The sequence below is a fragment of the Apodemus sylvaticus genome, chromosome 2 (genome assembly GCF_947179515.1).
Source record: "Apodemus sylvaticus chromosome 2, mApoSyl1.1, whole genome shotgun sequence".
Classification (NCBI taxonomy): domain Eukaryota; kingdom Metazoa; phylum Chordata; class Mammalia; order Rodentia; family Muridae; genus Apodemus; species Apodemus sylvaticus.
Genome location: NC_067473.1, coordinates 125,300,910 through 125,306,083, shown reverse-complemented (window position 1 = coordinate 125,306,083; position 5,174 = coordinate 125,300,910).

Genomic DNA, 5,174 nt, shown 5'->3' with positions numbered 1-5,174 from the left:
CCCAAAGAATCACAAAGCACTGCGAAGCACACCCTTGTTACTGGTGGCTTGGAAATGCAGGAGGCAAACAGGGCAAATGTGTGTCTCTAACTCAGGCTCAGAGCCTTCATTTAGAATCCATGTTGTCCATGGGGGCTGCCTTGGCTTTGATGCTAGGCAACCCTTTACTGACAGGGAAAATATACTGCTTCTCCTTTTTGATAAAAAACACACACATAAAAGAAGCTCTAATATACTCTAAAGAGGTTTTCCAACTTTGACCATGAGCCACAGTAAAAATGCATAGACTCTATTAGACTCCCTACACAAACATCTTTGTATATGTGCATCTATGTTTTATAGTCAACAGAAATAAAAAAAAAACCACAGAATATTATTAATCCTTGCTCTGTGTGCTGTAGTCTGATGTTCTCAAGTCTCCTTGCTCTTTGAAAAGCTAATTGCTATCTAATAATTGATCCTAGAACTCATTCCCACAAAGAATCTTCAGTTCTGAAATCCATTTTACTAAAGTATACTTACCAGACTCCAACATCACGACAGTCCAATTATACCACAGCATATGGCCCAGGGACAGTCACTTTACCTTAAAAGTAGCAAGCCTTCTGGGATTCCTCCAGGTTTAACTTACTGGAGTTTTTATGTATGAAATTGAAAACATGCAACAGCTTCAGCCACTTCTGTGGTGTTTTCAGAATGTCTGAGAGTTGGCATTCAAGGTGGGAAGAAAGTCTGTGTTCCTATGCATTGAACAGAGTTTTGAAGATGCATAGAGGAAGTGGCTTCTCTGTGAAGACGAGGTCAGTGTGTTAACTGAGCTGACCCAGAGGCTGAGATGATGCCACCTGATACTGCTATCCTCATCCCTGGATCCCACTGCGCTCACTGCTCGAGTTTTTCTCTCCTTTTATGGGAAGACTTCTATATGGTAACAGAGATGTTCTGGAGTAGCTCTCCATGTAAATTGTCCCACTCTAACAAGCCACAGTAAACGTGGCCCTTTGTTTGGATAAAAAAGCTCCAGGCTTCTCAAAAGCCCAGGTTGAATCATGTGCTCATTTTTCGGCCAATTGCATTGACTAGATATATGCCTTCCTCCAGTTGTTCAGGTCTAGGTAATTTTCCAATCTTTGAGGCATAGTCATGAACCAAACAAACCACATGAACCTCACAATGTTATGCTACAAAGGAAAATCAAAGGACCACTTCCAAAAGTTCAAAGCAAGGATTATAAGCAGGTGATGAAAAAAGAAAGCCATCATTAACCTCGAACTGGTTAGATCACTGGTCCCTGTCTCCTGTTCAGTTTTAAATCACAGAGAGGAAACTGTAGCTTTATTATTGCACTAGGAGAATTCTTACCACTGAGAGAAACACACGATATTCTCCTTCTCTAATCACCTTCATAAATCGCAGCATGGGACTCTCCTAGTTTTCAGATAAAGAACTTAATGCATCATGAACTTCTGGTCACAAGCCTAAGAACTAAAAGCTCTCTTTGGGGCCTATTAGAGATCATCTCCAAACTTCACATGGTGAATTTTTAATGTAATTGCACTGTCCTGAAGCTGTCTGTGCAGTCAATGTTTGAACACGTAAGGTTACCATGGATTAACCGAGGTATTGTGTACTCCAGCAAACGGCTCAACCAGAGTAGTGAATACTTGCTCTGTCTTGCACTAAAGAGCAGACAGAGGGAAAAACAGTCAGGCTCTCACACAAGACAACATCCACAAAATCAGACAAGAGAAGGAGAGCATCTCAGAGAGACATAGCTTGAATATGATCATTCCTGCATTTTGCCATCAGCGTTTTTCTTCTGGGAAGCAACAGAATCAACACTGTGACTTTTAAGCTCTGCAAACATTATTGCCATGCGTGGGAGGTGGTTAGCTTGCCCCAACACAGACAAGGAACATGAGGAGCAGTCACTCATTCTTTCTTTTGGCACATGCCCCTTCCAACCTATGGACCAGGCCAGAGTCTGGGGTTTTGTTTGTTTGCTTCCTTCGTCTTGTTTTTAATCAGTGTGGGGTTTCTCACTGCATTCTCCAGTTCAGACTGAGAAAAGACAGCTCTGGTGTGATGCAGGCACATTTATGACTTTCAAGAAAGGGGCCTCTCATACTGTGTGTGTGTGTGTGTGTGTGTGTATTTGTGTGTGTGTGTGAACATGCATGTGTGTTATTGTTATGCACGTGTATTGCAGGGGAAGGATGTGTCTGTGTATGTGTGGACATCAGAGGAGAGGCCCCTGGGTGCAGCACTCTGTCTTTTTTGAGGCAGGTCTTTTGAACCTGGAGCTCACAATTTCTCCTTAGTCTGGCAGCCAGAAAGACCCAGCAACCCTTCTGTTTCTGTTCCCCACAGTGCTAAGGTCACACGTGGGAACCCAAGGATGTCCTCAACCTGTTACATGGGTGCTGAAGTCTCTCTAGCCTCCCTTAATGCTATTCTGAATTGGATTTTTAGTGCAAAATATAATTGTTTCCAAATAGCTATTTTATATGAAATAAAGAAACTAGTGTTTTTCCATTGCCTAGACCATTTCTCTTCCCCCTTCCTTGGCTTTTTCTTTCTCCAGACTTCACATCTTGGCTTAAATGGTAGGACATATTTTCTTCAAAATTAAATATTAAAAATTAAATCTAATCAGAAGTAAACAAAGTTACCATGTAACTTACCCAACCCATTTCAAGCTTTCTATATTGAAAGAAATGAAAACACATGCCCAAGCAAAACCTTATATGTGAATATTCATAGCAGAGTTATTCAGGGTAGCTGAAAAAAGTGAACCAGTTAACGAGCAAGCAAAATGTGGTTTAAGGTAAAGTATTAGTCAACCATAAAAAGGAAGCACGCATGGCCTACCAGTCCACATGAGAAGAAAGATGTATTAATATACAATGCAATGAGTATCCATCTAAAATATTATATGAAGAAGTCGTTGTAAAAGGTCACATATTGTATACTTGCATTTACAAGTCTACAGAGACAGGATAGGTATGAATGGTTGCACATGGCTGGAGGTAGAACCAGAGATCCACTGCAAATAAGTCTATGAGAATAATGCTGTGAAGTTGAATTATAGAAATAGTGTCATATTCAACTTGATCAATTCAATAAAAATCATCTAATTGAATAATAACAATAGTGATAAGCTTAAATTTCTCATAAGCCTTTATTGTTTGTTCGTTTGTTTGGTTGATTGGTTGCATCCATTCATCTTGTGTGAGGAGGGGCACGTGGAGATCTCAGGACACCTTGTGTGAGCTGCTACTCTCCTCTTGCCAGGTGAGCTCCTGAGATAGAACTTAGGTCGCTTAGCTTGAGTGCCTTTTTCTACCCAGCCATTTGGCTAATCCTAACTTTCCCTGCTTTAGAAAGTCTCACATATATTAATATATTTGAACTTGGTCTGTCTGTGCCAATAACCAGAATGGTCTTGGACGGTCACTTGCTCTCTCCCTAAGACCAAAGGGACAGCACTCACGCCAGCTTCTTGTCCCTCTCGCCTAGTCAGACATGCACTCTGAGACCATTCTTTCACCCCCTTTCCACCTGTCCCATGCTGCAGTAAAAGTGTTTGGAGCCAAGAACACGTGAGGATTCCAGAACCAGGCTGTCTGGGTCTGAGTCCTCTTTCCAAGCTTACAACCACACGGCTATTATTTAACCACACGTTCTTATCACCACAAATGGAGCTCTGGGAGACACTGAGGCTCTTATGAACATCAAATGAGATGCTCATAACAAATTTCTCAATAATAAGATATTTTGAAATGAACAAAGAACTGGAACAGATATTTCTCAAAAGAAGACATGGAAGTGAGGTTTAAGAAAAAAAAAAATACTCAGGCTGGAGATATGACTCAGTGGTTAAGAGCACTGACTGCTCTTCCAGATGTCCTGAGTTCAATTCTCAGCCACCACATGGTGGCTCACAGCCATCTGTAATGGGATCTAATGCCCTCTTCTGCTGTGTCTGAAGAGAGCAACAGTGTACTCACATAAAATAAATATAAATAAATCTTTAAAAGAAAGAAAGGAAAAAAATACTCAACATCACTAACCATCAGGAAACATAAACTAAAACTGTGGTGAATTACCACTTCACACTGGTTAAACTGGCTATTATGAAGATGATATTTAAATGGTGATGGAAATGTGTGGGGAAGGGTCAGCAAGACGGCCCACTATGGAAAGGACTTTCCTGCCAAGCCTGACAGGCTGAATTCAATGCCCATGACCCACATGGTAGAAGGCAAGAGCCAGCTCCCACAAGTTGTCCTCTGACCTGCGTGTGGGAGCCCTGTCATCTGCTTTCTCTCCATGCCATTCTATGTCAGGCAGGACTGTTGTATCCTACAGCAACCCCTATAGTTCACCCAGAGCTTCCCCAAGACCCAGATGTCCGTGCCTAGGCCTCTGTGGATGAGGATAATTCTTTCTGAAACTTTTTCTTTTGTCTGTAGAGTCATGTGTATGTGTGAGCACATCACGCATATGTGCTGATGCCTGAGGAAGCCAAGGAGAGCAGAGCATCAGATCTCCTGGAACTGGAGCTCCTGGTCATCGTGAAATGACAATGTGAATACTGAAAACTGAACTCTGGCCTCTGGGAAAAGAGTAAATGCTCTGAACTCCTGCAGTGTATGTTAGCCCCTGTGTACTATAGCAAAACACCTGAGGAAGGTTAAGCTATCTTTACATACAAGGCGTCTTACTTTTTTCTTTTTGCCTTAATTTAAGTTTTATCACTTTATATTTAAGGTTGTCTGGAGACCTTACCCTTCCGGTTTGATTGCACTGTGCTGTTGAACAGACGGCCCATCAGCCAAGGAAGGCGGCATTTGCTTGGATTAGTAGGAGAATTCCATCTGGGTTAGGTGACTTACGTTGGCAATACAAGGTGTTAGTAGAACAGCAATTTTGTAAAGTGACATTTAAGTTCCTCAAAAAACACTAAAAGTAGACCTATAACATGTTCCAGTAAACTTACTTTGGGGTCTATGCTGAAAGGAAATGCGACCAGAACACCAAACGATGCTTGTCCTGATGTGTTCATTGTAGCTCTGCTCATAATTGCTGTATGACCAATGACTGTCATTAACTTGATGCAATTTAGAACTGCCACATAAATAAAACTCTGATCTCGTCTGTGTAGGTAGAGG